Genomic DNA, 13594 nt, shown 5'->3' on the forward strand with positions numbered 1-13594 from the left:
TTTGCAGATATTGTTTATGCTCAAACAGCAACATTAGACACTAACTAACATTAAAAAAGTGAAATCGCAATGAACCACCCCTTTAAAGCAAAACCCTGACATACTGGCTGCATCCAAAAGCTAAAAAATGCTACCTTTGGAGTAGGGCAGGGCGATTTCGCAAAAAAATTAAATCTCAAATTTTTTCAGTACGTTTGACCGATTCTCGATTTTTTTTTCAAATGATTTTTAACTAGTCAACTTAAAAATGTTACTACAACATAATTCAAAAAGCTTTTTCTTTATTAACCCTCTAGTTAGAGAAAATCCTATTCTAAGTGCAGCACACATGAAGTTGTCAACATGATGTAAATGTTAAACAAATCACTCTGTAGTTCATACAGAAAAGATGCATGAACTACAACTACATCCTGTACAAACTTGTCTTATAGCCTACATGTTATATGTTCAGAAATAATAGGCTACAATGAAAATGCTTTGCGATATATGGGCGTTTTTGCGAAATTGACGCGTTTCCATTAGGCGTAGCCTATTTTCAATTCGCAATTTCAATTTGCGCAATTTGAAGGGTAATGGAAACGCGCCTTGTGTAATTCCTATGTGTGCTGCACTAGTTTGCATTATGTCCATACTTTCTTCTGCACTGGAATCTCCTGTCATTAAGTCAAATTCCTTGTCTGTGTAAACATACTTGGTAATAAAGCTCTTTCTGACTTCTGAAGGTATAACACCAGTAGACTATTAACAATAAATGTTCTGTGAAAACAATGAACAGCAGCTTTCAGCCTGTCACCATGATGCAAACATGAAATATTAGACCTACAGTAGTAGTTCTTCACAGGTTTTTTAATTCGATTGCGCTGCTTTTCCATAGTTTTTTCTATGTAAACGTAGACGCGTTTGACTGTTGCACTAGCATCTCTTGCATCATCTCACGCATGAAATGGCATTATAAAACGTAGCGCTCAAATTAAAAGAAGTTCATTCACATCTTCTTGCATGTTTTTTCTATTCCACTGTCCATGTTGCGTCTTTGTCAACACAAAACCGCATTCTGTGTGAACGGCGCCTCGCGTTATGAGCGCGTCACACGTGAGCGGTTAATCACGTGCGCCGACATGCGGTTGGATAGTTCTTTTCTCTTTACTGTTATCATTGGCATATTGTCAGTGTCTAATTCTAACGTTTGGTAATATTTCTAATCAAAATCGCGATTCCTCGATTTCTAAAAAATAAAATCGCGGCAAAACATTAAATTCAAATTAATCGATAAAATCGGAAAAATCGCCCAGCCCTACTTTGGAGGATGCATTCCAGATTAGGAAGGCATCAGTGCATGCTCGAATCCAATGTTAACTTCACTTCCTGTCTGCTGCGATGCCTTCATCTGATTGAATTTTGAAGCCAGCATAAATGTACCCTTTTTCTTGACATCCCACAATCCTGTGCATTCACTTCTGTGACAGTTGAGCTAAAAATAAAAATTGCATCTGAAAGTTGCGGTAGGTGGTCAGTTTGTGTGTAAATGTAGGTTTTTGACCAACTTCAACTTTGGTGTCATTTCTAGCAAGAAATTTTGCAGTAATTACATATTCACTTCGTTATCACCAAAGCTCTCTCAGATTTGCTGTCATCAAGTCCTTGTTTGAATGGAGGAGCTCTCCCTGCATGATTCCTCAGATGTTATTTATAATTTTTTAATTGATTCAATAGCTGCAGGAACATGTTTCCATTACCTAAGCTGGAGATGACCAGTGTTGCGTGAATAGAAAACAAAACACTGACAGCTGAATGTAATTTGGCTTGAATCTGTAGACAAAGCTCTGGACAGAACTGTATTGGCCCTCCTACAAAGACTTCAAACTAAACTGGATCTTCAGGTTTTTATTTGTCAGAAGACTGTAGAATTACAATAGGAAAGTAAGTGGCCTCATTCATACTCACTCTCGGTATGTTCAGCCTACAGATGTCAAGTATGCATGCTTTACAGACCCCTCCAGCCGAGAGCCTGGGAACCCCCACATCACCATTAGCAAAGTGACGGATGCCATTAATCTTTACGTCGCATGACTGATTATTCATGGTATGATCCCGTGTGAAATGGAGCTGGTCCGACTGCTGTTTATTTTCATGTCTGTGACTCCTGCTGTTATCCGTGTCCTGAAATCACCTCTCGTCTGGCTGTACGTTACGCTGATGCTTGAAGCAGAATTCTCATCATCTTCTGAGCAGAGCAATCTAGAGTCGTTTAGAGATGCTTCTCATGTGTGTATCACTGTATCCCTGCTCTGACAGACACATCTGGGCTCCGTGAAACCTCCGACTAGTGGAAAAGGAGGAGTGCTTTGATAAAATGGGAGTAATGATGACAAACCCTGAAATGAAGTAATGAAAATTTTTTTTGAAGAATTTGTACAAATTCTTTCTTGTGTGCCAGCTTAATATGCAAAGACAACTGTAGATGATCCATAGACTGATTTAAAGGGATCGTTCACCCAAAAATGTAAATTCCGTCATTAATTACTCACCCTCATGCCGTTCCAAACCCGTAAGACCTGCGTTCATCTTCAGAACACAAATTAAGACATTTTTATTGAAATCCAAGAGATTTCTGACCCTCCATAGACAGCAAATCAACTGAAACGTTTTATTGCCCAGAAAGGTAGTAAGGAAGGACATCGTTAAAATAGTCCATGTGACATCTGTGGTTCAACCGTATTGTTATGAAGCTACGGGAATACTTTTTGTGCGCAAAGAAAACAAAAATAAGGACTTTATTCAACAATTTCTTCTTTTCTTTGTCAGTCTTCAACGGTAACATCAGGAAAAGTCATAGGAACTCATTGGTGAAACAAAAGTGGCACAGAAATTGTTTCATTGGAGTTTCTGTTTGTAGAAGACTGGATTAGTCTGGTCTGGTAGTGTGGCTTTCTTGTAAAAGTGAGGCATTGTGTTTGCTCAGACCTTTTCCTAGACCCAGTTCCACACTAATACTTTACGGTTTGTTGTATAGTTGTAGTTCCAGAATGAATGAATGAAGTTCATGTTGAAACCTGTCCTGACATTATCTTGTCTCCAGTCTATGGATTGGGTTTGTCCTCAACCGTCACTCTCATTGTGCTCATATGAACTCAAGATGATCAAAGAATTACGTGACCAAACTCTTTGTGATGTTTCATTCATTCCAAGAGAGCAGAACGGCTGTGTTTATCTACTGCTGGCCTGATGCATCATTTTAAGGCGTGTTTCTGGCAATTAAAAAGAGAATTTATGATTTCAAGCAGACGAGAATAGAGAGGGCTGTCATGACCCACCTCGACAGACACGAATAGAGCCTTGACTTATGGTGGATCCATCCTCCCAATTATTTATATGCCAGGGGAAACAAGTTCTTCCACTTCCCTTTTCTTTTGTAAGTTAACATAAAACCGACTTGGAAAGAAGTATTTTGTTTTACTTCCACAATTGTTTAATCTCATATTGTGTTTTGGATGCCTGTTCTGGGAACTGTCCAAATGCATTGCAGATGAGAGAAATATGAAGAAATATGCCTCTCCTGTGATCCCTAATGACTGTTAAATCTTCTTGCTAAATTATTAATATATAAGTTACATTTTCTACAGCAAGCATCACTATTACTGTTACTAATTCTGTTGCTATTTGAAAAACTCTGAACCTTGTTGTGTAATTATCCCACACTGTTTGTGCTGTAGACATTGATCCCTCACTTGCATCCTCATAGACATTTGTGGGTGAGCTCTTTAGACCCAGTAAGAAAACACCTTAAAATGTTGAATATTTCATTGTTTATGACACTTTTAGTTTAATGGTAATTTTATATTAGTATAATACAATTATAAATGTAATATGATTTTCTAATGTAGTATAATTTAATATACACTATTGTTTAAAAGTTTGGGGTCAATGAGATTTTTAATGTTTTTAAATGCTACATTTATTTGATTAAAACTAGAATAAAAAACAGTAATATTGTGAAATATTATTACAATTTAAAATAACTTGCCTATTTTCATATAATTTCAGATGTCATTTATTCCTGTGAATTTTCAGCATCATTACTCCAGTCTTCAGTGTCACATGATCTTTCAGAAATCATTCTAATATGTTGATCGAGTTCAAGAAATATTTATAATTATGACCAAGGCTGAAAATAGTTGTGCTGCGTAATGTTTTTTGTGAAAACGGTAATACTTCTTTTCAGGATTTTTTGAATAGAAAGAACAGCATTTATTTGAAATAAAAATATTTTGTAAAATTATAAATCTCATTATAACATTATATTTGTAACAATATTTAATGCATCCTTGCTGAATACAAAATAAAACTTTTGAACTTTAAAATAATATATTTTAAAATATTGCCAGCCTAAACTTTTGAAATATAATTATAATAATATAATATAATATAATGGCTGTAATATGGTACATGCTGCTATTTAGTTTATTGTTAGTGAAAGATGAGATGCATTGTTGAACAAGCTCTTCTTTCCTTTTGATTAGCTAATGCTTGTTTTTCATTGAAGAGCATGTTTCATAACCCACGTGTTTGTGTAATTCAGTACTTTATATAGCGCTCACTATTTCTGAAAGAACAGTTTATGAACAATGCTGCCCACTCCATCCCACCGTAAGTGCTCCTGAGGGCAGCGCATCGCATCGCCTGCGTTTAACATTCATCAGCGGTTGTAACACTTCGCCTGTGCCACAGCCTGCTAAATAAAGTTTTTTGTGCTTATCGCTGGAGAGACCCACACCTCTTCCATCTCCTCGGCCTGAGGCCATCTTCATCTGAGAGACTATACAAATCAACACGCATGGTCTCCCAAACAGGGTCTGTCCGTCAGGGCTGGTGTCAAACGGTCAGAAGCTACCATTGTGTGATGCCTACAACAGCCAGAGGTCAGCAGCACATTTTCAGCATGGATTCGCCCAGGGGCCGTTCCTCTTTCTGAGAACAGAACTCATTCATGAGACGTGTTCATTGATTGTACTCCATTAGCTCTTCCCCATTAAGTGATCAGTTGAAAGTTTTGTTTAGTTTCCTTGTACTAATGTATCAAAGATTACAAAAGCTAAGATGACTTGCATTGCTTTTTGGTTACATGTTCAGAGTTTCATACATAGATTAAAAATGGTTTATATTTGAAAGAATTTGATTATAGTTATTGTATTGTTATCTAAAGATTAATATTGCAAATTATAAGAGATTGACAGTGAGTATATGATGGGAGTAAAATTGAGTGGTTCTAACATTTATAGAAGACCTGAATTTTAAATGCTTCTTTAGAAGAACATGCCCCAAAATATGGATAAATTGATTAAAAATGTTTTGTTTATTTATTTATTTATTTAGGCATCAACATAGGTTTAGGATAATATATATTAGGTTAATCTGTGTATAATAAATAAATCCTAATTAATTCTATATATAAATTTAGTATAATTGAGTAGAAATATTAAAATAGTGCATAATAATTACTAAAAAATTAGATTATTATTATTATTATTATTATTATTAACAACAACAACAATATGCGTGTGTATATAATGAATAAATACTAATATTAATTATTCTAAATATAAATAGTCATATAATTAAGTACAAATGTGAAAGTGCATAATAATTATTCAAAAGTGACAGGATATTATTATTATTATTATTAACAACCACAACAATGTGTGTGTATATAATGAATAAATACTAATATTAATTATTCTAAATATAAATTGTCATATAATTAAAGGTGCAATAGGAGATCTTGGAAAATGCTAACTTTCGCCTGATAGCACTGAAAGCGAACATCCCACCCTCCCTGCAATCGCCGTCCAAAGCCACGCCCCCTGAACGCATTTATGCTCACAGACCAGAGACATTACTACAATAGGCTACATCAGGTTCCCAATTCCAGCCCATGTTCCGAAGTGAAGTAAACTTCAACGGATTTCCCCTGCTCAGGGAGTAGGGAGCAATGAACTCTGTGTAGGGATCATATCAATCGGAACACAGTTCATGCACGTAGCTCACTTCTAATAGACAAATACATTTAGACCACTTAACTTAATGATTGCTATCGGGATGTGAAGAGACTTTTAACCAGCATAACAAAAAATGTTTCTGAAGACAATCACCTATTGCACTTTCAAGTACAAATGTTAAAGTGCATAATAATTATTCAAAAGTGACAGGATATTATTATTATTATTAATAATAATGATAATAACATTATTATTATTATTATTATTAACAACAACAAGAATGTGTGTGTATATAATGAATAAATACTAATATTATTCTAAATGTAAATTGTCATATAATTAAGTACAAATGTTAAAGTGCATAATAACTATTCAAAAGTGACAGGATATTATTATTAATAATAATGATGATAATAACATTATTATTATTATTATTAACAACAACAACAATGTGTGTGTATATAATGAATAAATACTAATATTAATTATTCTAAATATAAATGGTCATATAATTAAGTACAAATACAAATACACGATACTGCTGTCATTTTGCTCCCGTTTCCCCTGTGTAAACCAATTTAATTTCATTTGGTGACACTAGAGGCAACGATATCTGGCTCTGGTGTTTGCACACTTTGCTTCACTTGCAGTGAAATTTACAGTCATCGCTATGAGATTCAATGGTGTTGGATGCTGAATCAGTAGCTGATGTTGCGTTCCTGACACAGAGCTGCTTCTCGGTCATCTCTGACTGCTGGATTTCTCTACATCCTCTCTCCTAATCTCTCTGCTATGCCTGTCTAGCAGATCCAAGAGCTGCACTGGCCAGGATCTTGTGGCGATGTTTGAGGAAATTGCTTGAATTTCTTTCATCCCATCCCATCATTACTAATTAGTTTTAATTTAGCCAGAGAAACCAGTGTAATGAGGTGAGGGTTGCTTTAAGAGTACTTAAATGTTCCAGTTCATATTGTGGTGTGGGGGGGGTGGGAGCTGGTGATTTTTAGTGTTTGTGTGCATTGGCATGTGTGCACAAAGTGACTTACCAGAAGTGGTTCATCTTAATGCTCTAAAGCTATTCTTGAGGAAACTATAATTCACGAAAGAATCAGCTTTCTACGGTTTATTTAAACAATAATTATAGATTGTCTAGTTATTTGTGGACTCTTTTTCTTTTTTTCTTGTGCTGATGCGCAACGGCGTCTGCTGCCCACAAGGTTATTTGCGGTGACAATTTTTACTTTTCGGTTCAGTTTGAATTAGCTATTTTCATTTAGTATGGTTCAAAAGTCTGGGATCAGTAAGAAATGAATAATTTTATTCAGCAATTTATTCCATTAAATTAAAGACACTAGAGACATGTATAATGGACATTTATAATTAAATACAAAATGTTTCTATGTCAAATAAATGCTTTCTATTATTTCAATGAAAGTATCCTGAAAAAAGAAAATGCACAGTTTCCACAAAAATATGAAGAAGCAGCACAGCTGTTTTTGATATTGATAATAAGAAATGTTTCTTGAGCAAAAAAATCAGCATATTAGAGTGATTTCTGAAGGATCATCTGGAGTAATGTTTGCCATCATGGGAATAAATTACATTTAATAAAATATTATTAAGAAGCAGTTGTTTTAAATAATAATAATAATAATATTTCACTATATTTTTGTTTTTATTGCATTTTTTTTTCTCTAAATGGTAACTGCAGCCTTGGTGAGCACAAGATATTTCTTTCAAAATCTTACCGGCCCCAATTTTTTGAATGGTATTGTATCTATTTTAAAATCTATCAGTTAATTATTGGAATTCTACTTTATCATCAGTTTCTACAGAATACATTAATGGTTGCCCTATTTGTTAGTCATATTCAAACATGCTTTTTTGCAGTTGCAAGTGGATTGCAAGTTGTTTGAGTTTGCAGGTAGATTTCTGGGTGTTTCCCCTTCTCTCAGTGAGGGAATGTGGTAACAGCGTCTCATGTTTGAAGGCTGTCATGGGTCTGACCTGTTTAGAGTGTTTCCTACTGGGTTGAGGAGCCTGTGAGCAGAAGGTCACACAGCCAGTGACTGAATTGTGCTCTCCCCACCTCCATCTCTTGTCATGCATCCGCAAACACTTTTGTAACAGTAAAGACACTTTTAGATAGAAGACACTCTTAGACCTGAAAACAAACTACTTCACCTGCCAAATACATGTCACTGTGACCAAACTCTCGACTTGCGCTGCATTAAATTTAGACGTTAGTCATTCTCTCAGTGATCAGGTTAGTTATAATGAATCTTTCCTAGAATATTACAGTTGAGAAATAACATTTCATCCTATTTACAGAATATTGTTTTAGGTGAGCTGTTTGAAATCACTGTCTTAATATAACCCTGGAATGGAAATGCAAAGAAGTTGTTTCTTTAAAGAAAAACTGCAGATTGATTTTCCTGGTTTTAATAAGGGAAAACGCATAGATCTTATATAATCTTGCAGCAGTGTACATCTATTTTTAATAGCTCTATTTTCACATGTACTGTATATTAAAGATAGTTAAAAAAAGTAATCTTTTTGAAGGGGTCATATGACGTTGATAAAAAGAACATTATGTTGTGTATTTGGTGTAATGCAATGTGTTTATGCGGTTTAAGGTTCAAAAAACACATTATTTTCCCTTAACATACTTGTGATGCCATCTCCCAGCACGACGAGACAAAACCAATAAAACCCCTTACAAACGAGGCATTTGTTGCATCCAGTGGGGACATAATTACTGATTATAATGACTTATACTGTGTTTGTACGCGTTGCGTTGCGCATCGCGCCGCGTAAACATAAAACCATGTCTGCATTTGTGATCAGAGAAACGACAAACATAGGGCCTGGACAAGTCTTAACTTTTATTAAGAATATCTCTTTGGATTTGAGACTTTAGTCTTTGCAACTTTACAGATCTTCTTTATGCACCAAGAGCTTGTAACAGTCCAAAGAGAAAGGAAAAATTGAAATCGCATCTTATGACCCCTTTAAGTAAGTTTTTAAACCCATCTGAAAGTCTTTTAATGTGAATCTGGTGTATATCAAAACAGATTTGAATGGTTCATTGATGTAATTGAAAAGACTCAGAAATGCATGCATTAGATACCTAGAGCTTTGACTAACAACAGTTTTGATATGTGATTGTGTGCAAAAATGATTTCAAATACATTTTTAACAAAACGAAATGATTTAAAAGCTGTTTGGAAGCAGTAAAATAGATTAATTCAGACCAAGGCTTCCATGTGCAAAGGTGGTTGGCAGCTCTGCTCACAAGTACCACCAGCCTGTGTCTGCTTTTGGCAAACTAACTCCCAGGGCTGGATTGGGTGACTTAATCAGGTTTGTCAGAGGCAGTACAGCGTGTAGGGGGTCTCTTTGCTCCTGGGGAGGGGTTTAGGTACTAAAAAAAAGAAAGGGCTAATTGGAACATGGCACATCACACATGCATCTCCAAGGAGACAGCTGGCTCCTCGACCACCAAGATGGGAACATCGCTTCTAGGTCAGCTGTGTTTGTTCCTCTAGTCAGGAGACTTTTGAATTGAGGTGAGATGAGTAGCTTGAGTGCTTTTATGACTTATATAATCAGCAGTGAAATATGAGCCCTATTTGGATGGTTCTGGTTTTCTAAACTCTGAGCAGAGAAATCTAGACAATCATTTTACCTGATGCTGATGTTAATATGGCTAGACTTTGGAGTTTCCACAATTTGGTTCTCCTCAATTTCATTACATTTTTTCATTGGATGCTGTCTGTATTAGGGATGCAAGAGTACAGCCCACAGTTCAATACATACCATGTTTTTTTTAACCACGTTTTTCAGTTCGGATTGGTTCTGATGGCTTGGCACATCAGAGTAGGGCTGCACGATTAATTGAATGCGATTGTCATGCGCATCTTGTCAGTAAAGCCGGATCAATGATTAGTAGTAAATCTCCATCACATGCTTTCAGATGGAGCAGCATTTACTACACAGAGCCGTAGTTCACTGACAAGCTACGCAAAAAAAAAAATTGCAGATGATCTAATCGAATGATTATGAAATCGAAGAAATCGTTCGCGATAATGAAAGCTGTTTGTGTAGCTTCTCAGTGAACTACGGCTCTGTGTAGTAAATGCTGCTCCATTTGAAAGCATGTGAAAATACCGCATTTAATAAAACATGGATTATCATACGTCTACTTCAAATTTCTTTTGATAGAAGTATCACTGGAGTGGACATTATCGAGCTCTGTAAACACATGTAATGTCTGTTCTTGTTGCCAGAGGGCGCCCTCATGCAGAAACTCCAAATATGCATCACAGAAGTAATAGAACTTATGATGTCACGTTCCAGGAAATCCCTAATATGGACAAAGGTATCCAGCTTTTGCTGTAACTGAATAAAAAGAAGATTGAAATGCTTAAACTAATAAAACATGAAGACAATAAATACTTGACTGTGACAGTATACTGTATAGTTTATCCGTGTTTTCAAGGGTTCACCCAAAAATGAAAATTCTGTCATTAATTACTCACACTCGTGTCGTTCCAAACATGTAAGACCTTTGTTCATCTTTGCAACACAAATTCCAAAAGCTTCATAAAATTACGGTTCAACCACTGATGTCACATGGACTATTTTAACCATGTCCTTGCTACCTTTCTGGGCCTTGAACATTTCAGTTGCTTTGTTGTCTATGCAGGGTCAGAAAGCTCTCGGATGTTCTTAAACAGTGCTGATTGCCATTCAACAGCGCTCAAATGTTTGTGGGAAATTGACATTTTTGAAATTTCAGTACCGACTGGTATCGTGGTCTGTACTAGAGAACTGCGCGGGATGGATTTTTCAGTCCCGCTCCCGCAAGATTCTGTCCCGCACCCACCCGCTCCCGCAGAAAAATATCTTCTCTGGGCCCGCTCCCGCCCGCAACATTCATCTTTTGTCCCGCTCCCGCCCGCAAAATCCAGCATAAAAGTAATCTATATAGATTTTTTTTCAGCACATCAAAGAAATTTACATTAAAGGGTTCTGTAACATCTCCTATGATCCACAACATCCCAGCATAAATGCTCCCAATAAAATATTTGTTATTTAGGCTAAGCATCAACATTCTTTCACAATGTCTGCACTTCATGTGTTGAAATGAGACTATTCGTGAGCACGCAATTTCAGCACTGTGGTGAGTGGATTCTAACTTAATCACCTCTGGTTGGCCATTCCGTTCCAGAAATCAACAGCTGAGTCTGTGAATGGCTACATTGCGCAACCCTTTAAACACGTGTTATAAATAGAAACTGCCTAGCTTGCACATGTTAATCATTTTAACACTCGCCCGTCAAGAGTTGTCCCACGCCGCACCCTGTTGCGTTGGGTCCCGCGGTACTCCCGCGGGAGTGCAGGTCTCTAGTCGGTACTTTTGACAACACTAGTCCAGTCCGAATAGGGTTATGGACTATTTTTATGGTGTTCTTATTTAATTTTTGACAGCAGTGGGTCGTTATTTGCTTGTTGAAAAAGAGCAGCGTAAGCATTCTGCAAAACCTCTCCTTTTATGTTCCACAGATGAAAGTATGTCATACGGGTTTAAAACAGTATGAGGGTGAGTAAACGAATTATATTTTTGTTTAAAGTGAACTATTCTTTGAATAGAGAACATCTGAACATGTTGCACTTTGTATTGTTGAAAGTGAAGCTGCCATTCATTTATCACAGTAAAGGCCCCAAAAGAAGGTCACTGTTTAATTTTAGATGTGCTCATTTTCTGGAAAAATGTGTGGATCTCTTTCTTTCTCCTCATTTGTCTCTTTTTCTCTCTAGCTGGTCTCAAAGACCTTGACCAATTTTACCAGTCAGTCTAAACAGCGCTGGTTTGATGTACCCGACCACACATTAATCTAGGCCAGACCCAATGTTTTTCATTGACCAGCTCTCCACTGATCTCTATTCATAGCTCGAGGGAACCCAGAGCCACCTCAACAGCTGTGAGAGCAGGGCCGGCCGGCCCCTAGGAGCCCACAATGGGTGGAACCAACATATGCTCCTTATAATTCACTGACATGAGCCAATTTAGCCATCATTCCCCTGAACCTTTAATGGGGAACGAGATGTTAGCAGCTATGGCTGGGCGATATTGCTAAAAAATTTTATATTTTTTATATAATGTTTCATATCGTTCGGTATCTCTTTTGTGAGGTGAGTTCAGCAGTCGTTTTTTTCCGTCTAAAAAAAATGCGCTGAATATGCATTATGTGTGAATGGCTTGGTTTCGGTTTTAAAGGGGTCATATGATGCTGCTAAAAAGAACATTATTTTGTGTATTTGGTGTAATGAAATGTTCGCATCTCGCGCACCACTGATGACGCTCCCTGACGCACACCTAACATTCGACTGCACCATTTTTGCATTCAAATGCAATTTTTTTTTATTTTAAATTCAACTAATATTAATTTTTTTATTCACAATCTCCTCATCACAGGCAGGCACAGCACTCATGTTCGCGTTTGTGTGTGCTGTCTGCGTCACCCATAGCTGTCTGCGTCACCCATAGCTGTCTGCGTCACCCAAAGCACGTGCCTATATCGTGCGCTATATCGAACATTTTTTTTATCGAGTTTTATCGCCCAGGCCTATTAGCAGCTCTTGAGTTTGCCACCCAGCTGCTGCTGTTGCATCAGAAACATCCAAGCCTGCTCCTCAAAACTGTGAGAGGTTGGGCAGATATGGGAAATGAGAGTGGCCGGCCCATGCTGTAATCAGCAGCTCTTGTGCTCGTTTCCTTTTTTCATCCTTTAAAATGTGCCCTTGTGACAATTAGCACACTGATCATTAGTGCTATTTGTGTGTTGCACCAGGCATCAGTTTCCGGGAATGTCATGGCAATAATGTTATTTTTCCGCTTCATGGGTTGTTTTTTAAATTTTGTTACCATGGCACTGCGAGTCAGTGTCAGTCTAGTGTCAACTTTGTTTATGTGGGTTTTTACATGTTTTGCAGCGGAAGTGCGAATTTTGAGAAATCAAAGGAATAATTTAAAAGACAAAACGTTTTTACACTGAAGTGGATTGAATTCATGTTTATTTGTACTAATCAAGACAAAGGAGTGTTTATAAAAGGCCCAGCTGATTGTGAAATGGAGCACATTATTGTTTCATAGGTATGAATAAGGATCACCTTATTTGTAAGACAGACTTGCAGGACCCTCTGGATGATCGGTACATATTTTTTGTGCTGTGTTGTGTGGTGTTGTTGTATTGTGTGTTGTGTTTTGTGACATCTTAAAGTTACTGAAATCTTTCTGACTTTGGCTTTAGGATTAGTTTTAAGATGAATCTGATGAAAATGATTTCACATTCACATTTGATTTTTATTTTATATTTAATTTCAGTTATTTTTTGCATCTAAAAATAAAACCTATTTTTAGAACTATTTTCTTTTTTTTAGGACCAGATTTTTGTTTACTACTGTAATGCAGAAACATGTTTTTTTTTTCTTCAATTAGTAGATACAGTATTTATAAATTATGGTTTGGTGTACGGAGTTGAATTTATAGTGATTTTATAAAAAAAAAAAAAAATGGGGGGGGGGCGGGTTGG

The 13594-nt window shown here is 36.6% G+C and overlaps 1 protein-coding gene across 1 annotated transcript in view; it reads left to right on the forward strand.

Annotated features, from left to right (window-relative positions):
• Window positions 1-13594, forward strand: part of LOC107724338 (engulfment and cell motility 1 (ced-12 homolog, C. elegans)) — a 115953-nt gene that overhangs the window by 26116 nt on the left and 76243 nt on the right. The window lies entirely within an intron of this gene.

This window comes from Sinocyclocheilus rhinocerous, unplaced genomic scaffold, assembly GCF_001515625.1.
Source record: "Sinocyclocheilus rhinocerous isolate Xijiao unplaced genomic scaffold, SAMN03320098_v1.1 scaffold574, whole genome shotgun sequence".
Lineage (NCBI taxonomy): Eukaryota > Metazoa > Chordata > Actinopteri > Cypriniformes > Cyprinidae > Sinocyclocheilus > Sinocyclocheilus rhinocerous.